At 41.3% G+C, this 23,246-nt stretch overlaps 1 protein-coding gene across 12 annotated transcripts in view; it reads right to left on the reverse strand.

The window, feature by feature from the left end:
• CLIP1 (CAP-Gly domain containing linker protein 1) overlaps nucleotides 1–22,593 on the reverse strand; it is a 99,280-nt gene extending 76,687 nt beyond the window's left edge. For 8 of the 12 annotated variants that reach the window (XM_045534872.1, XM_045534870.1, XM_045534875.1 and 5 more), the window contains exon 1: nucleotides 3,872–3,891. The gene's annotated coding sequence lies outside the window, so the exon portion shown is untranslated. Of the gene's footprint in view, nucleotides 1–3,871; nucleotides 3,892–22,459 lie in introns of those variants that run through there. The other 4 variants (XM_045534873.1, XM_045534869.1, XM_045534876.1 and 1 more) reach the window with 2 other exon arrangements.
• Nucleotides 22,594–23,246: the final 653 nt, after the last annotated feature.

Raw genomic sequence — 23,246 nt, forward strand, 5'->3', positions numbered from 1 at the left:
GAGCCCAGGAGTTTGAGGTTGCAGTCAGCTATGATGATGACACTGCATTCAAGCCCAGGCAACAGAGTGAGACCTTGTCTCAAAAAAATAAATAAACATAAAAATTTCAGGGAAGAGGATTCATGAGCATCAAAAGTTTGATGATTAAAATGCAAAGACAGCCAGACACGATGGCTCTCGCCTGTAATCCCAGCTACCCAGGAAGCTGTGGCAGGAGGATCGCTTGAGGCTACAGCAAACTATGATCATGCCACTGCACTCCAGCCTGGGTGACAGAGCAAGACTCCTATCTCTAAAACAAAAATGAAAATAATTAAAAATAATAAAATGCAAATACAGGGAAGGTTCTTAACCAAAACTATTCAAATAACATCCTGGCAAGGATAAACCTGGCTATAAGAGGCTACAAAGATTAGATACCACTGAGCAGAAAAGACAAATTCCAGCATTTTCTACTATTCAGCCCACAGGGTGGGTGGCTGCGGACCAGACAAAGAGCTTGCCTTGCCATGGTACCTTCTGATATCTCACCATGACCTGCTCACCCTAGTGTGTAAGTCAGACTGAAAGCTAAAAATTCTACATCTACACTATCAAATATGCTAGACAATAGCCACATGTGCTGTTTAAACTTAACTTTAAATTATTTTAATAAAAAGTAATATTAAAAATTAAGTTCCTCAGTCACATTCAAGTGTGCAATAGACACAGTACAACATAAAGAACGATTCCCATCATCGCAGAAAGTTCTATTGGACAGCACTGTTCTAGAACCTCCTCCATCTAGTGACGATCTCCTTGCCAAATGAATAGTGTCCTTCAAAGTGAACACTGAGGAAATTTTAAGTATTTTAATAATACTGCCTTAGCCAAACTATGTTTTATCTCCTCTTTTAAAAATAACTTCAGAGGTAGTTTATAGGGAGCAGTTTATTGGTGAGTTACCCAAGATGGTAGTGACCACCAGCTTGATATTTCAACGCTCTTCACTGGACTTGGCTCTAAAACACTACCAGCTGTTTGCAAAATTTGAATCAGAATACCTCAAAAATATAATGATGTAAAACTACTAAACATAGTAAAAATGTATCCAAGGCTCATGGGGCAATTCTAAGAGTTCCAAAAATTAAGTTATTATTGCTGTGGTAAATGAACAGCATCTCCCTAGATGAAAAAACTTAGGAGACTCTGTAAATTCTGGTGCATTTTTTTTTCCACTTATTTTTAAAGGTCAGTCACATTACTTTATAATTTGTTTCCAAACTAAAACATGTTCCTATACATTAACCCCCAGAAACCTATATTTACACCATTGACCGATGCAATCGTTAGACTATTTTTTTCAAGCCAAGAACCATTTGTAAAATGTTTATCTCTAGAACTTAGGTCACTTCTGAACAGTCTAAAATAGCTACAATTTTGCTTACACCCTCTCAAATGGGAGAAACAGGAAGATCTACTTCCAAGCACCAACTGCATACCAGGGACACAGACTGCTCAGCCATGCAACCCCTTCTGACTCTCTTCCCGCTCATTAAAAGGTTTACATTTTTGCTCCGAAACAGGAAGCTGTGTTAACTAAACACCAACACTAGAAGAACAGTTTTTTTGTTTTTTTTTTTCTGTGTAACCTACAGATTTAACAGACAAAGCCAGGCCTGAAATAACCAAAAATTTTTAATTAGATTGGTATCCCCTTAGCTTGTGATTTAATTCTGAGATCTGATCTAAATAACAAAGGTAAAGGGGCAAGACATTTATTTCAGAGAAGCAAATAACTCTAGAAGACCTGCCCTTTTGGGAATTTCCAAAAAGGAAGTGTGTTCTTTTTGGAAGTGAGGATGTCAGCTTTACTCAAAGTTAGGATTCCAGAAAGTAATACTATTCTCCTTCTATCCAACAAAAATATGTGTTCTACCCTCTATAAAATCAAGGCTTGGTGCACATTTGGTCTAGTGTGTTAGATACTGCTATAGTCTCAATCCCTGGAAAATACTAGCATCTGCGGGAAGTTTCAAATTGTTAGAACAATGCCAGTGCATACAAGCACCACAAATGTTAGTTACAGTATTATTATTTCTAAGACTCCAAGCTCCCCGTTTTCCTCTCAGATATCACCTCTTGTCACTATACATTATTTGAACAGGAAATTACACAAAATTCTGTCTTCTGTTTTAAACAAATTTTCAGAGGTTGGGTATACAGTTCAAGACCACAGCCTTCTCAAAATAAAAATATGCTTGCTGTATTTACTCCTTTTAATAAGCATCCACCTATAACCTGTCTCATTAAGAATATTCAAAATATCCACGTATGGAAAAAAATTTACTTGCAGTAGAAAAAAGTGAGTCAGACCAGGCACAATGGCTCACGCCTGCAATCCCAGCACTTTAGGAGGCCAAGGTGGGAGGACTGTTTGAGGCCAGGAGTTCAAGACCAGTCTGGACAACATAGCAAGACTCTATCTCTACAAAAATCTTGTAAAAATTAGCTGGGTGCAGTAGCATGCACCTATAGTCCCAGCTACTCAGAAGGCTGAGGCTAGAGGACAGTTCGAGGCTGCAATGAGCTATGATCTCACCACTGCACTCCAGCCTGGGTGACACAGCAACACCTCGTCTCTAAAAAAAAAAAAAAAAAAACTTAAGAAAAAAATGAGTCAGTCAGTCACCAGGATTTTGAACAAAACCAAAAGTAAAACAACTCTAGTAATGAATCCCAAAGTTTGGTGGAAAAGTTGGTGCTGCGCAACACTTTATGCCAAGCACAAAGTGCAGTTACTGTTCCAGCTGCCTCAGAAAACCCGTATCAAGCCGGTTCACTCTGGAATCACTCCCACTGTGCTAACACCCACTGCCATTCAGACCCCATCTTGGTGACTACCCTTCCATGAAAGATACCTACCTGCAAGGGAATGAGAATTCAAAAGTTAAAGATTCACTTCTGTTCTCCCTATGTAAGAATTTATTCTAAAAGTACGGAAATGTTTTTAATAATGAAAACTGATCTAAAGCAGATAAATATTGTCCCTGTGGCTACAAATTCACTTCAAATTAGCAATTTCAAGTTTCTGCAGTCTATGTGTAGAGGATGGCTCATTTCTAAAAGGCTGTCTTAAAGAGATGCCAGTTAAAGAGTCATCTGAAGGGGAACACACCAAGTGGGCCTGTAAAGGGCTCTTAGTCTCAAAGAAAGCAAAAACTTTAAGATTCTAGGTCTTACATGTGTAAGAAAATAGGGACATGTGACTGTTAAACAGGGAAAAAAGCAGGGAACACATGGGACAATGCTTTAAAAACAGTCTACTTCCAAAAAATAGAAGGTTGGAGTCTCTCTGATACTGACATGCTTTGTGGGGGAAAAGCAATAACAAAATTATTTGGGGGGGGCACATAATCTCTCTACTTAAACTCATAGACTCAAACTTAGAATAAAGTGCCAGTATCTACTTCCTGTGTTACTTAAAAAAAACATGGGGAGGGGCAATTATCAATGCAGGAACATAGGGTCTTTGAAGTTTTTATTTGTTTGAAGGAGGACAATCCCTAAAAAATATTAACCCTCAGAGACTATGTTTCTGGATATCTGTATGAACCAACACCTTTTCTTCCAACTCCAACTGAAACAAACACAAAGAGCAAAGCAATATAATCAAAAACAAACAGTGACAATTTCTCAATTGCAACACATCTAAATTTAGGCCTCTGGGTCACAAATAATTTGTACCACTGATAAGCAAGTCTAATCATTTCAAACTTTACTTGCCTAGTGCTACAGATATATTTTCACAGAACAAGAAACGTTAGGTTTATTTGCAGGGAAAATTGACAGAAAATTACACAGCAAATAGAGCCATTGACTAACCACATACCCACTTCACATAGTAAAAATACTTCTGCTGCTCAACTGCTGAGTTTTCTGCTTTGAAATGTCCTGCCAGAGGATATTCACAATGATTTTCTTATCATCACACAATCTCTTTCAGCAAAATATAGAAGGCCCGCCATCAATGTCTTTACTTTTTATCTACAAAAGTTGCAGAAAAGTCAACACAAAACTAGCAATAGGAGCCAACTGGTACCTCATGGTGTCTGTAGAATCGGGGCAGGCTTCAGCTCATACTCTGCCAGAAGGTGGGCAAACATTTTGAACAACCTGGTTATGAAGTCATGCTGATGACCTCACAAAAGGGAATTCTGATGTTGGTTTGCTTCTAGGTGCTCACCACTTTAAAGAAAAACCAGAAGGTTCTGCACCCCTGAACCTGGAGCTAGTGACTGGAGAAATGTACTTCCTCCCATCTGAGATCAGCAGCATCTTTCTCCACTGCTGACCAGCGTAAGCAACACAGGTACCCAGAGAAAAGCACAGCCACCTAAATAGCTTAACACCTGTAGTGTGTGTGTGGGCAAATTTTTTAGTTCAGTTCTAAACACTTTTTCTTAGTACTCTCTTCTGGAAAATTAGGCTGTATTCAGGAATTCTGAAAATTGAGTAGGAAGCAAATCAAAAACTTAAAATGTTACCCTTGCCACTCTAATATATTGCTAACTTCACCAGCCCCAATACTTACTCTATTTATTTACTAAGAGGAATGAAGATTAAGATGTGTAAGTAAGAAGTTCATTTCGAAAATGCCAAAAGCGTAAAGCCTCACTCACAACAGCTCTGGAGTAGTACTGTGTGTCTCCTCTAGGAAAAGGCAAAATGGCCAGGTTGTTGTTTTCTCCCTCTTATCATGAGTGAAATTTTATTATTACTTCTAAGTGCTTATAAGTTCTTAAATTGGAAAAAACTATAAGAAAGGACTAATAATAATTTCCAGGTGATGGGATTATTGGTAGTTTTTATATCTTCTATGTGTTTTCTTGGGTCTCTCAAATTTTAACAGGTATAATTAATTTCATAAGCAGGAAAAAAAATTTAATGACTTCTGAGCCACAGTAAAATGGCTTCAACAAACAGTAAAGAAACAGACTCTAGTGTGCTGCTTTCTACCCTGGAACATGCAGCACAACAAAGCCAGGTGACAGTGGATACATGTGGAGAGGGTGGTGGGCTGTTCACCAAGTCTATTTCTTCTTCTTCCTGGATTCACAAAACTGCCCATTTCCCAGCTCTCTTTGTGGTTCAGTATGGCCACGTGACTGAGTTCCAGCCCAGGGAATGAGCGGTGGGTAAGACTGTGCCACTTCTAGGCCTCGCCCATAGGAGCCTCCCGCGTGCGCTCCCCCAGCTCTGCCCTTCCAATGGCTTGATGGAGATGAGTCCCACAACCCCAAGGGCAGAAGGCATGTACTGAAGATGGGCGAATCACAGGACGGAAGAAGCCTGGATCCCTCAATCACTTCTCCCTGTTTCCCCATCAGAAAATACCTATCCTGGCCGGGCGCGGTGGCTCACACCTATAATCCTAGCACTCTGGGAGACGGAGGCGGGAGGATCGCTCAAGGTCAGGAGTTCGAGCAAGAGCCTGAGCAAGAGCAAGACCTCGTCTCTACTTAAAAAAAAAAAAAGAAAGAAAGAAATTATTTGGACAACTAAAAACATACAGAAAAAATTAGCCAGGCATGGTGGCGCATGCCTGTAGTCCCAGCTACTGGGGAGGCTGAGGCAGGAGGATCGCTTAAGCCCAGGAGTTTGAGGTTGCTGTGAGCTAGGCTGACGCCACGGCACTCTAGCCCAGGCAACTGAGTGAGACTCTTGTCTCAAAAAAAAAAAAAAAAGAAAGAAAGAAAGAAAAGAAAAGAAAATACCTATCCTGAACTTTTCTAGAACTGAAAATAAACTTTTATCAGTTTAAGCCACTAAAATTAGTGGGTTTATTTGTTACAGCAACTAGCTTATCTTACCTAATATGGTGTCAAAGAGATTAAAAACTTTGCTTAGAGCTTTGGAATCATCTTGGCTAGGTAAACTGCTCAAAGAATTTAATTTTTAGGATAAGCATCTGAGATGAAAATGCTCCGTATCACAAAAAGTACAATAATATGAATAATAAAGGTACTATATTTCCTTAAGAGCAAAAAGACATTTTACTGGCAAGAGCAAACTATCACACAGGTTTGATGACAGCATACTAACACTCACTAAGACAAGACAGATGAAGAATTGATAACTGTCCAAGTTAGGTGATGGTACTATTTGCTCTATTTTTGTATATGTTTGAAACTTTCCATTATTACAAGTTTTTATTATAGAAGATATATACTTTAATAAAATCCAACCCACCTTTCTCCCTGACCCGATAACCTAAAAAAAAGCTTAAGCAACTTACAGAAACAAGTTCCTCAAAATAAGCAGTTCCCAAAAACAAGCACAGTGTAAATTATGTTCAAATGAAAAGGAATAATATTCTTCATAATTCTTATCTGCTTTTTTTTTTTTTTTTTTTTGAGACAGAGTCTCACTTTGTTGCCCAGGCTGGAGTGAGTGCCGTGGCGTCAGCCTAGCTCACAGCAACCTCACACTCCTGGGCTTAAGCGATCCTACTGCCTCAGCCTCCCGAGTAGCTGGGACTACAGGCATGTGCCACCATGCCCGGCTAATTTTTTTTTGCTATATATATTTTTAGTTGGCCAGATAATTTCTTTCTATTTTTAGTAGAGACGGGGTTTCACTCAGGCTGGTCTCGAACTCCTGACCTCGAGCGATCCACCCGCCTCGGCCTCCCAGAGGGCTAGGATTACAGGCGTGAGCCACCGCGCCCGGCCTCTTATCTGATTTCTTAAAAGTTTTGTTTATTTATTTTTTTTGAGACAGGTCTCCCTCTGTTGCCCCGGCTACAGTGCAGTGGCATGACTGTGGCTGACTGCAACCTCACATTCCCGGGCTCAAAAAAAAAAAAAAAAAAAAACGAAGAAGAAGAAGAAGAAAGAGCTGGACTGGGAAGTGAAACACCTGGATCCCAGTCCAGCTGGATGACCTTGACAACTTACTTAACCCCTTCCCAGACCTCAGTACTCTCATTTACAACCTAAGGATACTAATTAAATAAGATCTGTTTCTAACTCCATCATTTTGTAGTTCTACCAACCGTTTTGGACTTTAAATCCAACTCCTGTAAATGAAAGATCAAGGATTCAAAAGTGAAAAGACAGACCGTGGCTCTAACTTTGCCAAAGTAAAAGTGCAGGGCTCTGCCACCAGCGAAGAAAGAACCCAAATCTGATACGATCAGCTCCGACCAGTGCAGCACCTCCAGGCACTCTCCCGTGCAGTATCGTGTTGCCCCAGGCAAATCACATCGCTACACTTCATCTCAGACCCTTTCTACTGCATTTGACCCCATCAACAAAATGAAAATACCCCTATATTTACTCAGTCAGGAAATTCTGTTGAGAGGTAAAGAAGAGTTGAAGATTTGCAATGAATTTAACCTGCCAGGAGAGGGAGTTTAACACCAAGCTTCCAGGAACGGGCTGCATACTCACCACAGCGTCTAGAAACCCAGGTTTCAACTCAGCCCTGCAGTGAGGAAATTCAGCACCGGACAGGTTAAGTGACTTACCTGTAGGTAGCTGCACTCTGAGACGTCTGGCCTTCCTTCTAAGATGTTATATGTTCATGAACTTTTCAACAGAAGGAAAGGGGAAAGATGTTCTGAGAGCAATGGAAAGTCTAGTTTGAGAGAAAGATGTTTCTGAAGCTGATCTGCAAGTCAAGCGTGATAGAAAAATTCAAAGCCTGTGTTCTAATATCGTATTCCTGGGTCTGGGAGGTTCATTCACAGCTTAATCCTGTCCCATGAAGTCATGGTTATATAAGTGTCTGTTGTATGCTGTGTCACTTGCTGTCTCCCACCCCCAACACAGGACAGTGTAACCTGACCTCATGCTTTGGCTACTGAAAACACTTACACAACACTGGTAGCTTTCCAAATTGCCTTATTTCCCCTAAAGAAAGGCAAGTTATTCGATTATTTTTATTCTTTCAGTTTCATTCACATTGCAGAAAAGACTGGAAAAGGACAAATAAAATTTAAGGGTATTTGCATATTTTCTTGAATTCCTAAGTAAAACCAGGAAGGTCAAATATTTCAACTTCACAGAAGACTATCCAAAAAAAAAGCTTACAGGCCTGCTTGGGGCCAATTTAAAAACATCTCATTTCCTAGATGAATCGGGATGAAGGTCCTTGGCTGGGAAATGCAGAGTCAGACTTGGTTTCCCATGTGTGGGCTATTTATAGACCCAAGCCCCTTACTCCACTGCTACACGCAGCACATTCCCACACTTAAGGGCTTCAAGGGACACTAAAAATGACTCTCAAACAATACAAGGAGATACACCAGCAGTCTCTTCTGACTACTCTTCTGGCCCTACCTCTTCCTTCTCTGGACTACTCCAGCTACTGGGCAGTCTTCAATTACTGAATGATGAATCACACGCACTCCCTGTCTTATTTGCATATCACGCTATGACTAAGATCCTCATGGTCAGAGATGAGATTTGATTTGCCTTTGCATCCAAAGACCTAAAAAAGTATTTGATACACAATAAGAATTCAAAAGAGTTCTGAACTGACTCAACATCAAAACAAGAACCCATAAAATGATGCAAAATGCTGCCTTTTCAAACAAAAGCATCAAATAACCGTATCTCACCCTCTAAACACTTGATGAAGATGGTGGTGGCATTAGAGGGTTTCCCAACCCTGTAGCCTCTTTTAAAAACTAGGCCAATGGAGCTGTGGGCAAACTGTTCAATTACTACCTCCAATGAGAGGTATTTAAGAGCTGGTTCAAATTAGATAATTTATTTGTTGACATTATCATACTTTCTAGAACAGCAATGTCCAATAGAAACATAATGTGGGACAAATGTATAATTTTGAATTTTCTAGTATTAATGTTTAAAAAATTAAAAACAAGTGAAATTAATTTTAATATAATTTAGCCCAATATATCTAAAATATTTCAAAATTATTAATATTTTACATTTTTTTCATACTAGATCTTTGAAATCCATTGTGTATTTTACACTTATAGCACATCTCAATTTGGACTCACCACATTTCAAGTGCTCGATAGACTCATGTGGCTCATGGCTACTATCCTGCACAGCACAGGCCTAGAATATACATTTAAGGCACAATATGAGTAACTCTCCTCTTGGCATCAGTAATAAATCTACCAAGCAGATATCCCAAATCCCCTGGGTATGCAACATACATCTTTGGGTACTCCATTACAACACATACGCAAGGAAGAAGGCAGAGAAATGTGAAACTCTTAAATATAAAGCTGTGAATAATTTAATTGTACTTAGGATAGAAAAGGAAAAAATAGCACTTACAGTAAGAGGAACTTTAAAGTATCTATTTGACAGGTGATACATAATGTATAAAGAAGCCCGGCTGGTAGCCCAAGGCACTGCCCGGTAGAACTGACAGCTCAGCGCTAAGAGTTTGAAAACACACCCACACAAAACTCAAAGCAAAATACTGTAGAGATTGAGTTACAGATGAAAAATTTAATAAGTGTGTCTGTCTCAAGACACAAGAAAGGAACCTGAGAGTCAGTGGCCGCCAGAATTAAGGCCAACATAGCAGGAGGCAGCATTTCAAGTACAAGGGGGAGAATGAGAGCATTACTGTACTGACGCAGCGTGGTGCTTAGCTTTTTCTGTCTTTCTGATTGTAGGAAACCAATGCAGCATCAAGGAATGTGTGGAAAAGGTAAGTCTGGGGACTGGAGGGGAAAACTGTAGGAGAAAACGAGAGGTTAAGGATGTGACTGTAATGTCAGTAACTTATTTCTCACTAATCTGATATTTTCCCCCTAAATTCTAGTAAATTGCCTTTGACTCAGAAATAATCTACTAGCTATAACTGAAAATATAGGACCCAGGAACAAAAAGTAAAACTGTTTCATTGGCCCAAATTCTAACACCTGGGAAACTTGTTAGCCTTCTGAATAAAGATATAGAATACCCCCTGTGCACATTTACCCAGAGTAGTCAAGTGACTTGACAACACCGTGTGACTAATCGGAATGCCTGCCCCAACAAACAGTCCTGTGACTCAGGAATTAAAACCACCAGGATAGAGAGAGCACCGTCCACTCTGAGGTAGAGTATCTGGTAAGAGCGTTAGCAGTCAGTCGATAAGTGATGACAGTGACAGAAAGCCACCGAAAGGGATCATTTGCTCCAGACTCCCAGAAGCTTGCCCCCTGAACACAGGCAAAACGTGTGTGATGTCACCAAACACGAAGACATTTAGCACACAGGCCATGGAAGAGCCACTGCTTTAAATCAGTACGACAAGTGAGATAAACTAGGGAGAAGATAAAGCAGGGGCCAGAGCCATTTGGTTTCAGCAGCAACTAAGAGGCTGGTTTAAAGGATGACAGAATGAAAATGTAAACATACGGGTAAGTCTACTCTGTCTGCTGCCTATTATGATAAAGAGGGAAATTCCAAAGTGCCCTCTCTGTTTCTTTGTCCCTCCATCTCTAGCAGAGCATTCCAAAACTCAGGAATAATGAAAAGATTAGCCAGGTGAAAAGGTAATACAACCCTACCAGAAATAAACATACACAAGAAGTGAAAGGAAACAAGTTTCCAAAGTGAAAAGAGAAAGAGAATCCATCTTCTATAGAGTTGCCTCTGCCCTTCAGGACTATGCCTTGAGCAGGAGGCCAAAACAACTGGAAATGGTGGTGTTTTTAATAGAATACCATCAAATACTGAGATACAGTACAAAGTTTAAAATTTCTAAATATACAGTAGCAGGAGCCTAAGACTTAAATTAAAAACCCCTACACAAAGTGAAAAATGAAATTAAGAAAACCACTGCTCATTATGTAATTTTTCATATAAACTTTAAAAAAGCAGCATCTTGGGCCCGGCGAGGTGGCTCATGCCTGTAATCCTAGCACTCTCAGAGGCTAAGGGAAGAAGATCGTTTGAGCTCAGGAGTTGGAAGTTTCAGCGAGCTACAGTGATGCCACTGCACCCTAGCCAGGGCAAAAGAGCAAAACTCTGTCTCAAAAAAAAAAAAAAAAAAAAAAAAAGGCAGCATCTTAGTCTAGCTTGAAGATGACCACCAAAAACCACCTGGCTAAAGAAACAGACCACTATAAGGAGTGAAAGTTGCCTGATGTCTCTCACAGCTCATTCAAGTTATTTTTGTACTGCTTTTGATAAACTTATAGTTAATCCACCAGCTGAAGACAGAGCTGGTAATAATTTATATTTATACAGTGTAAAATTTATACATTTTTATTATAAAGCATGACACATAATAAGATGGAAGAGAAAGGAAGACATGGGAGATGCAGGTAAAATTATTAATAAAATGTAAAAAACACCAACCTGGCCGGGCGTGGTGGCTCACGCCTGTAATCCTAGCACTCTGGGAGGCCAAGGCGGGTGGATCACTCGAGGTCAGGAGTTCGAGACCAGCCTGAGCAAGAGCGAGACCCCATCTCTACTAAAAATAGAAAGAAATTATCTGGCCAACTAAAAATATATAGAGAAAAAAATTAGCCGGGCATGGTGGCTCATGCCTGTAGTCCCAGCTACTCGGGAGGCCGAGGCAGGAGGATCGCTTAAGCCCAGGAGTTTGAGGTTGCTGTGAGCTAGGCTGACGCCACAGCACTCACTCTAGCCGGGCAACACAGCGAGACTCTGTCTCAAAAAAAAAAAAAAAAAAAAAAAACAAAAACCACCAACCTAACCATGCCACCGCATGTCCACACTTTCACATGGTTCTACATCTCTCCATCAAGTTCATTATCTTGTTTTCACAGAATTAACTTATACCAACTCTAAAAAGTGTCAGAATAAGAGCACTCATAGCCATCTTCAAAAACATGGTACTCACCATCTCCACTTGAAACAAAGGATGGTCCTTGTTAATTAGCAATCAGTGTGCCTTTCATAGGATAGAGTTACATAATGTTTATTGAATATTAAAGTCATGCAGCCTGTCGTCTTTTTCATTCCATTGTTAAGACTATTCATGAACACCAATATTTCTTCAATGATCTCCAGCCCTTGTGTAAGCCCATGAGGCAATCTGTCACCTCTGTATGGATGCCACTGCTGTCACCCATTTGGGTTCCTAAGAGAAGCACTCACTGAAGTACCCTAGGCAAAAAATGTTACCTAGATTCCAGGAGCCACAACTCTGGGTCTGCTTTAGCCTTCTGTCACCTTATTGTACTAGGACCATAAAGATCTATTTTCACTGATAATTCTCTACAGACATATTTATGTATATTTTATACATAATATTTAAGCCAAACAGCTCTAAAATTAACACAAAGATTAAAAAACAAACTGCCTATCTCTAAGCAAGGATAAAGTACAAAAGATGAAAGATCAGTAAATAATGCAGTCACTGTTTAAAAAGGATCAATGTGAAAAGCCCATTTAGACACTGAAGGACTGACACAAGCCAGTAAAGTTCAGAAAATTAATTGGCTCCTTAATCCAAAAGATGCTAACAAGGGAGTTTTACTTCCAATTTCTAATGGATAGAGCCCTTACAGAGCAATTTATAAAACCAGCCTACCAACCTTAAGTGTTGGTTTGAGAATATCATACAATAAGACACTGACAGTAAATAGAAAGCTTACAGTATCTTTCCATCAAAGTCAGAAGTAGACATAATCCTTTGAAATTTATTTTGTGCTTGAAAATTATATGTTTTTAAAACTTAAAGTGTGTATGACATAGTACAGAGTACAAGCTGAATCCAGAGTTTCAAAGTCTACAGAAGTTTAAAAAAGGAGGGAGAGAGGGATAAAAACCAACCCAGGCAGAGAGCTGGGGCATTAGACAATGTTTTTTTTAAAGACAGAAGTCTGTGCTATGATGCAACTGCCTGCAATTATGAATCTCTTTGCACAGCCCAGTTTGAGTGAAGATTTATGTTCCTACTACTTAGACATGCAGAAAATAAGCTGCCTCTCCGAGTTCCTCTATCTGCAAAATAATTTTTTTAAGAAGAGAACATGGAAAACTGAATTAATTTGAACTATTCTACTCATTTACACAAAATTCTGTAAAATTTCTGTGACTTTGTAACTTCTGTACCACTAGCTTAGACATGGATCTCAAAAAGGGCTAAAATTACTAGGCCTGGTTAGTATTTCCCAGAAGAACTTACTTAATAGGTCGGCAGCAGTCAATTATACTAATGTGTAAAAGAAGCAATGTGCTTAATATAGCATCATAAAATTTTAGAATCAGAAGAGACCTTAGCAATCTAGTTCAACTTCCTCATTTTACTACTGAGGAAACTGATTCTAAAAGGTGAAATCACTTGTCAAGGTCACAGTTACTTAATGGTCTAGGACTTAAACCCCAACCTCCAGATTAAAGACTCCTAATCCTAAAGTAAGCTGATGAATAAAAGTTTCTGATCTGTTACATACAGCAGTAAGATGAAAGAGTCAATCTTAAGACAAGTTAAAATTGACTTCCTTTCCACTCTTCACAAACGGGGAAAAAAGTAGGCATATTGTTGCCTGCCCTAAACAGTCAGACATGGCCCATACTAAAAGGAAAGGCATACCAACTGTTCTGAACAAAAAAGGGACACAAAAACAACTCACAGAAGAATCAAGAACTTCCTTATTGGAAAGTTTTCGCTTTATAATAGCTTTCTTGTTTTTACTTTGCAAATGAGCAAATTTAATAGTTGCTATAGGTCTTTAGAACCAATGGAAAAGATAACTACATTTCTATTTTTACAATACTGCAAGACACCTGGCTATTTCAAGAGAAGAAATCAGTCTACTAAATTTACTCACAAATCCATAAGATACTTTCTGTACAACCACCCTAGATGCTGTAAGTAGAAACTAGTTTATTTGGATTTTAAAACCCAACTTCTGTGATGGGTCATTTTGCACCTGTTTAGGTAATCTTCTATACCGACACACAGCAGGTTGTATCAGACCTCAGAAAGAAAAACCCACCTTTAATTAAACAGTGAGAAATAAAACTGAAACACACAAAAGGATCTGAAATTTGGCAAGGCACAAGCTCTGACATGAGGAGGACAAGCTGCTTTTCCATGCTGAATATTTAACTCCTCATAAATTACAAATTCTTCACTGACAACTGTTCATTAAAAATGTGCCTTTCAATAACGGCAAGACACTCCTACTCAAATTAACTTTCTAAAACATGGCAAGAAGAAAGGTTTTAATTTCCCATACCCATAAAAGTGTTTTCCCCCATTCTGATTTAAATGAAAGAATAAAATTTAGGGGTTGAAATCTAACTTCTTTAGCAATTGGAGATCAGGAAGATACAGGGATTACAGGAAAAGGGAAAAGAAGAGGTGTAACATTTACTAAATTTTACATACATTAATCTAGTTAATCTTCACAACCACTATATGAAGCAGCCATTATCCCTAATTTATAGATGAGAAAACTGAACTTCAGAAGATTAAGCAGTTTGGCCAGGCACAGGGGCTCACACCTGTAATCTTAGCACTTTGAGAGGCTGAGGCAGGAGGATCACCTGAGGCCATGAGTTCAAGATCAGCCTGGACAACATAGCAAGACTCCAGTCTCCAAAAAATGAAAAAAGTTAGCCAGGCATGGTGGCATGCACCCAGCTGCTTCAGAAGCTGAGGTGGGAAGATCGCTTGTGCCCAAGAGTTCGAGGTTGCAGTGAGCTATGATCATGCCACTGCACTCTAGCATGGGCAACAGAGCAAGAAGACCTCATCTCTAAAAAAAGAAGAAAAGAAAGAAACAAAGGTTAAACAGTTTGTACAAAATCTTCCAAAAGTAAGAAAGCCGAGATGTGCTGTCAAGCAAACGACTGAATTGCAAGTTAGCCTGCCTTCCATCAATAGCAACGGATTCCTCAAGAGCAGGATGCGTGCCTGTTTTACTCATATTTGTGCTCCCAATGTCTGGGCTAGTCTCCCTATACTAGGTGCTCAATAAATATCTGAATATATTAATTAAAAGATAAGGGCATTCTTTTATATATTCTTTTCATCCCAAATGATAAAATACTATTGTTCTATACTTTGCTTTTATACTTAATATTTTGAAGGCAAAAACAAAGACAATTGGTGTATTTCTCCCAAGAAACTATACAAATGGCCAATAAGCACACAAAAAGATGTTCAACATTGCTAGCCATCAGGTAAATGCAATTCAAAATCACAATGAGATCCCACACTGCACACTAACTAAGATAACTATAACCAAAAAGAGAATAAGAAGTGTTGATGAGATTTGGACAAAAGGGAACCTCATTTGCTGCTGGCAGTATATACACTTTGGAAAGCAGTGTCGCAGTGCCTCAAAAGGTACAGTTCCTGTATGACCCAGCAATTCTACTCCCAGGTATAGAACCAAGAAAAACAAAAGCAAATGTCCAAACGGTTATACACAAATGTTCACAGCAACAGCATTCATAAAAGACAAAAAACAGAAACAATCCAAATGTTTATCAACTGATTATCAGACAAAATGTGGTATGTATATCTATACAGCAGAGTATTATTCGGTCATAAAAAGGAATGAAGCACTTATGCATGCCACGACACGGAGGAACACACCATGCTAAGTGAAAGAAGCCAGGCATAGTGTATGATTCCCTTTATATGAAATGTCCAGGATAGACACATCTATACAGACAGCAGATTAGTGGCTCCCTAGGGCTGGGAGAATTGGAGAGAAATAAGGAGTAACTGCTAATGGATATGGGATTTCTTTTTGGGATGATGAAAATAAAACATTGTGGTGATGGTTGCACAACTCTCTGTATAAACTAAAAACCTACTAAGTGGTATACTTTAAAGTGGGTAAACTGTATGGTATGAGAATTACAGCTCAATAAAGCTGTTGGTTTTTTTTAATATAATTGTTATACCTAGTAATTTTCTTGCTTACTACTCACAGCCAGGTATTTTTAACCACACATCTGAAAAAAAGACTGCAGAAAACTCAGTTATTATAAAGTGCTAAAGACCAGTAAGATGAATTCCTCACCTTGATATAAACCCAAACCTCTTTTCTCAAGTTTTATTTGCTATTATCTGCCCTCAAACTACAAAAAGTAGACTATTATCTCAACATGCTATTATTATATCTGTATCTTCACTCACTCTGGCCTAGAATGTCTACCTATCCCTTCCTAGAAACCCTGTATCTCCATCACAGCCAAACACAGCCAGGTGTGGTGCTTGCACCTTAGTCCCAGCTACTCAGAAGGCCGAGTCAGGGGATCACTTGAGCCCCAGGAATTCAAGGCTGCAGCAAACTACGATCACACCACTGCACTCCAGCCTGTGTGACAGAATGAGACCTTGTCTCCAAAAAAAAAAAAAGCCAAATGTAAGTGCTAATTCCTGCTCCAGAAGCCTTCCCTGATTCCCTTCCACGCACACATCCAAGCCAAATGAACTGATAATCTTCCACGGTCCCATCACAACTGTTTTCACCTATGCTTTACCTACAGTAGTTGTCTCACCTTGTGAGACAGAGAGCTCCTTGTACCTAACACGGTCTTCACAGCACACAATAAATACTTGACAAATTAGGATTTATGGGGTTTTCTCCCATCCCACAGGACACTTTCTATTGCCCATACACATATGAAAAACTTTACTACAAATTTAACAACGCACAAAATAAACACAGGTGACTCAAAGGCAAGCAGTGATATAGGACTGACTTTTCCCCATCATCATCTCCCTCCCTGACCTCTGGTATTTGAAAGCACTGAGGACTCCCTCTGTACTATTCTCACCACCTTACAAGGTCATCTAGAGATCTCCAGTTCATCAAGCCCAAATCCCATCCATCACTCCACCTCCCTTCATCAATACAATAACCCCAGGGGTGGGCATGGCAGGTTTTACCCCCATTTTCCAGAACAAGAAACAGAATGACAGACGTTAAAACAACTTGCTCAAGACTCTTATTAGAGATGGGGCTACAGCAAATCCAGGACCCCAAACATCTTAATAGTTCTTCTGATTCCCCATGCTGGTTTGCTGAGAATATTGCCAGTAAAACATTACATTTTTAACTACTTAAAAATACAAATAGGCATTCAGACATAAACATTTTTTAAAAGAATAAAGAAAAATAGATACTCAAATATTAACAGGATTTTCTCTGGGCAGTAGGATTATGGATAATTTACTTTTGTCTATGTTTTTGTAAATGTGCATGTTTCATCATTTATGCAATGAGCCCACACATCTTAAGAGAACGTTATGTTATCAAAATATAAAGACTGCCATAAAACTGGTATATTAAGGAAAAAACAAACCAGAGAACCTCAAAAAAAAAAAAACTTCACTGGAAAACATTTTCTAAAATCTAAATTTGACTCTAATAGTAGATTCTCAATGTGATAACCTAAGCTACATATTCCTTACAACAGAAATTAGTAATACAGTTTCATATGATAAAGATATACTTTTTTCTAGTCGCCCATGTGTAAAACAAACTTAGTGATAAAAGTTTTCTTTCATTTAAACTATGAAAAATTATCCTGCTTATAAAGTTTATTTATTTTACAGTCTGGGAAGGAAAAGTCTAAATAGGTTCCTTCCTGCTTTAAGGTATCAGAATGTAGTAAGAAGCCATTGTATGGGGTAAATCAGTGAAAGAGAAGAGGCAGAAGTTGAAACACCTTGATTAAAAGATTTTTAGAAAAACACTCCTAACATCTTTTATCTTTGCTGAAAAGAAGGGGGAAATATTCCAAATATTTCGGTGCACTACTTGTGCAAAAGAAGGGATCTGTAGAATTGGGGAAGAAAAAAATCATTAAATTGCTTTCCCTTTACATACCAAACACAAATCTTGGATGATCTGCACATTCTGAACATCTGGATCTTCAGGCCCTTAACTTCAGAAAAGATATTATAAATCAAGGACTCAGCAATTTTAAGTGTAAAAAAGGGGCAGAGTTAAATTGGGATCTAGCCAAGCTATACTTAGACGTAAGCAAGCAACGGAGAAAACAAATATCAAACTACTTAATTCAAGCCAGAAGTATTTTAGATCTTATCCTTATAGACAACATTGGGGCAGCAAAATGTCTGCCTGTAGTGGCACTAGGATTCCCACGGAGAGGTAGATGACAATACACTTCCCCAGGGAAAGAGATACCAGAGAGGGTTCCCAGTAGATTCTGTAACCTAACCACTTCTTCTTTTCAAAGATTTTGCAAAGCATACTTTTAAGATTTTGTTGCTGGACCACAATAAATAAACAATTAAAAAACAGCCCCACCCATTGAGTTAGGGCTAGTGGAATCTGTCTTTCTGGAAGTGCCAGATGGAGATTTAAAAAAAAAAAAAACTCTACTAATTGTGGCCAAGATTCCTTGGTACTTGGTGCCAGGGCCAGGATATTAACCCAGATGTCCTAGCCAAATTCAAGGTTGGTTAATTACAGTCTGCCAACCTACCAACAAAAAAAAAGGCCTCCCTCTGTTCCCCTGATTGAAATCTGAAGAGGTCATTCTTCCTTGAAATTCTTGTGTAGTACCATCAGTCAATATGCTTTCCTTACAAGTGCATTGTAACTCAAACGCTGACTTAATATGGATTCTTTGAGTTCCACCTATATGGGAAACATACACTGTATATATTAAAAATATATAAGACACTGTTATAGTTTAAAGCCTCTCTAAGCAGCTATCTAAAAAATTCATATCCAGGGTAATACTAACACTGCTTTCCAATTAATACTGAAAAGACTATGCAAAGGTTTATATTAAACACAGATTTTGAACCATAAAACTTTTAAGACTAAAAAGGAGAGCTTTGCTACCAGAAGCACAATTCTGGGGAAAAGCTACATATGCAAATATCGGTTGCAAAGCCTCCAGAGTTAAGCAAAAATCCTGAATAGATGCATACAAATAGGAAAGGATACAACTCCACAGCAAGTCTGAACATCAGGTACTGGGCTGGCCTTTCTGCCAGCCACTTACTTGAGGTTCCACTGCCAATGTATTCTACGCATTGCTTAAAATAACATAAACTGGGTTCAGTTTCTAGCTCTGTATTCACTAGCTGTGTGGCCTTTTCACAAGTTAGTGTAATTCCTTGAGCCTCAGTTGCCCTATTTTATCTTCATCAAAATCATTAACAACATGGCATAAAATTATTCTGCATCCTTTAGTATTTCTAAATACTTTAACAATTACATATAATAAGTACCATATCCTACAGGCCTTAAGTTAATTAACAGTAAGTGTATGCTCCCCACCTCAGGAACTTCACATTTGCTGTTCCTTCTTTCTAGTATGCTTTTCCCTCTGGGATCGACGTTCCCTCACTTCCATCAGATCTCAACTCAAAAGTCATGATCTCAGTTAGGTCTCCTCTTGCTGCCCTATATAAAATTTCCATTACCCTAGCTCTTCTCCCGAAAACTTCATTTTTCCCCTTCCCTGATTTTTTTCATGTCTATCTATCACTTTTAAACATACAATAAACTGTGTTTATTATCTGTCTCCTCTACTTGAAGGGGAGTTCCAAGAGAGCAGGGCTTTCTGTTTTATTCACTGCTATATTACCAGCATCTAGAATGGCACCTGGCACACAGTAGGTGCTCAACAAATATTCATTGCCTGAATACCTAATGAGACCCAATTACGGCCCTCAGTTTGGTATGCCATAGCTCCACAAGCTGCCTTTGGGGAGACTATCACACTTCAAAAATAATGTAAAGGAGAACTGCAAGCTTGCCATGACTAATAAACAAGATTGTCTATTCTCCCTATCAGAGACAAACACACTTGACCTCCCACCTCATTTGCACAAGGAAGGAAAGAAAGAAGTTGATTATTTGTATAGTGGAAAGTTTTATGAGGTGAAAACTCTCACTTTAGTTAACACTATATATAGGCAATGTTTTCTTTTAATGCTAACAAATATTAAACCATCTTCCTGTGACTTTACTACACTACCTTCTGTTTTTTCTTTGGCTTGGACTTCTATAAAACCAGTCTTGAAATTTATGAACCTCATTTTCAATTAACTAAAATATAAACATCTACTAAGCACATTGAACTCTGCAGAACTCTGCCGAGGGTCTCATCACATAAAAGACAAGGTCCTTATTAGTGATATATCTATTCTAGGGAGACCAGAAATCTACCTTGTAAATAATAATGAACCACACCAGGTGGCCCATATGTGACAAATTCAAAGGTGCCTACCTTTGTATGGGGTATAAGAGGATCAAGTCATCTCTTATGGATCATCCATTGGGTTTTGAATCCCAACAGACAGCCACTCAAAAAGCAAGAGTCTTGTTGGGGGGCGGAGGCTCACACCTGTAACCTTAGCACTCTGGGAGGCAGAGATGGGAGGATTGCTTGAGGCCAGGAGTTTGAGAGCACCCTGAGCAAGAGCTAGACCCCATCTCTATTAAAAAAAAAAAAAGAAAAATTAGTCCCTGCTACTTGGGAGGCTGAGGCAGGAGATCACTTGAGCCCAGGAGTTTGAGGTTGCAGTCAGCTATGATGACACCACTGCACTCTAGCCAGGTGACAGAGTGAGACTCTGTCTCAAAAAAAAGGGCAAGAGTCAAACATTACTGAGTCAGTTCACACATTATGGGTCATATGGGATGTGACAGACTCAATGTTAGACACTGGGTAAAAATTTTTTTAAAAAAGATAAATAAGGACATCAAAATTTAAACTCCTAAAAGAACAGAAACCAGACTGGCTTATGTTGGAGCTCAAGCACAAGTTGGAGCTCAAGCAATAACTCAAAAAGCAGGGAAGGGCAAACTCTTGATTTTCAAACAGAATACCTATGCAGGGTCCCACCCAGTTTCTGTTTTACCAGTTTGAACTAGGCCTAGTGGGAAGCCTGAGAGGTACTTAACTGCTTTCTCTGAACCTCAAACACCTGGCACCAGCCCTTGGCCAAGCAATCACCCAATTCCTTTGCTTTAACAGAGACCGGCCTTGCTCTTTGCCAGAGATGCCCTATACTAATGTAATAACTAAGCACCTCAAGTCAGAATACCTGAGTTCAAACTCTGGCACCACCACTTATCAGCTGTGTGACCCTGGGCAAGTAACTTGACCTTTCTATGTCCCCCTCAGCCAAGTGGAGATAATGATAACACGCACCCTCACCTGGCTAGGTTGATTAAATGAGATAAAACACGTAAAAAAAGACTTGCCCAGAGCCTGGCCGCAGGATGCCCTCAATAAATGTTGTTATTATTTACAGAGAAAAAATGGTCCTAGGGCTAAGGAGCAACATACCTGAGGATTTTTGCAAAAGGCTATCATTAAACCTAAGAGTCAAACAGATTGCTCTCCTGACTCACAGATATTATTGGCAATAGTAGTAATAATAAAATAGCAACAACAACGAGAATCATGACCATAATGACAGCAGCGGCCACGACACTAACACTTACAGAGCTCTCCCCGCCAGACGCCGTCCTAACCTAAAAGAGGAAGGGGAAGGCAAGGCTGCTGAATCACACACAAAATTACAGAATCTTCTCCACCTTCCTTTTTAAAAACAGTAATTGGCGCCCAAGTTTTGCTAAAAAACAGGTATCTAGCCCGATTACAGACTTAATGTGTAATTTCTTCATACCGAAGAGGGTGGGGCTGTGAAGGGAGGAGGGGGTGGCGCTCGGTTCCTGCCAGATGGAAAAGCCACATGAAGTGGAGAAACAGCCGGATTCAGGATTTGCCCCCAAATTAAAATCAGATTTTTAAAGCCCAGAACCTCCAAATTCGGGGAATCTGAAGGCTCTGCTTTTCAAATAACCTCTGAACAAGTGTCATCTGTCTTCCGGGCCAATCCCCCGCCGCGGTGGAAGGTTCGGGTTACCGGGCAGCGGTGTTATTTCAGAAATCCCGGAGAGATCCGGCCACCTCTAGGCTTCCACCTTCCCCGAGAATCGCAGCCCCACTTGGGAGGAAAACAAAAGCCGGGGCCGGGCGGCCGGGGCTCGCCGGGGAGGCCACGGCCAGGGTGCCCTCCACGCGGGCTCGCGGGCCGGCGCCCCGGGCCCGGGCAATGCTCAGGTGACGGGCGCGGCGCCCGGGGCAACAGGTCCCGCCGGGCCCGGGCCTCCCCCGGGGTGGGCCGACCCCGGCCGCCCCAGGGCCGCGGGGAGAGGACGGGGCGCCGGGGAGGGAGCGGCGCCTGGGGCGGCGCAGGGCAAGGAGTCCAAGCTCCATCTTGAGGCGGGCGGAGGAAGGGAAGGCCCGGCTCCGCGCTGACAGGGCCGCCCACTTTTCCGGCTCCCGGGGAGCGCCCCAGGGAGCCCCGGCCTCCGAGGCCGGCCACCCGGGGCTCTCAGGGTCCCCTCTAGGGCGGCCCCGGGGCGCGAGGCTCAGCCTGCCTCACGGACGCCGAGCCCCGGCCCTGAGCGGGCGGCCCCGAGCGGGCGCGGGGGGACAGGAGGCGGGAAGGGGAGGAGGGTGCCGGGCAGGGGAAAGGGCCCGCGCCGCGCCCCGCTCACCGCCTCGGACGCCGCCGGTCGCCGCCACCTGCCCCACTGCAGCAGCAGCAGCCGCCGCGGCCGCCGCCTCCCGGCTCGTCGGCTCGGGGCGGGGAGAGCGTGACGCGCCGCCGCGGGGCCGGGCGGGCGCGCGCCGCCAGGAGAAGACGCCGCGCGGCTCCTCCCCGCGCTCCGCCGCCGCGCCCGCCCGCCCGGCCCCGCGGGTCCCTAGTCCCCCGACCCCCGGCCGAGCCCCCAGCGCCGCCGCTTTATCTGCACCCACCGCGGCCCCGGGTGGCGACCCCAGCCCCGGGCGCACCCGCAGCTCCACCCTGGACCCTCGGGAGCCCCAGGATGGGCAGCAGGGTGCGAGGGAGAGCCCAGAGGCCTGCTCGAAGGGGCTCCTCATCCTTTCGGTTAGTTCCCCGTTTTCGGCGAAGTATTCCCAGAATTTGCACGTCACACCTAGTAGCTCCATTCATTCTCGACCACAGCCTGCTATTTGGGGCCGATTCGTTTGTTTGCCCTCCCCTTCCCGCTGGGCCAGGGTGAGAAGTCCTTTGAAACAGGCTGGAAGGCGCTGCCCACAGCAGGTTAAGTTTGGGGAGGATCATCTTCGCCCTTTTCTCCCTCCAGGGAAAGACCCTGGGTGAGGAATCCGTGGAAGAAAGCTGAAAGGAGCTGCCTACAGCAAGTTACGCTTGGGAAGAACCATCTCTCCTCCCCTCTTCCCTCTGGGAAAGAACGAAGGCTAAAAATCCTTTGAAACAAGCCCAGGGCTTGCTCCGTGGTTTGAGAAAAGCCTCTT

This window comes from Lemur catta, chromosome 21 (genome assembly GCF_020740605.2).
Source record: "Lemur catta isolate mLemCat1 chromosome 21, mLemCat1.pri, whole genome shotgun sequence".
Lineage (NCBI taxonomy): Eukaryota > Metazoa > Chordata > Mammalia > Primates > Lemuridae > Lemur > Lemur catta.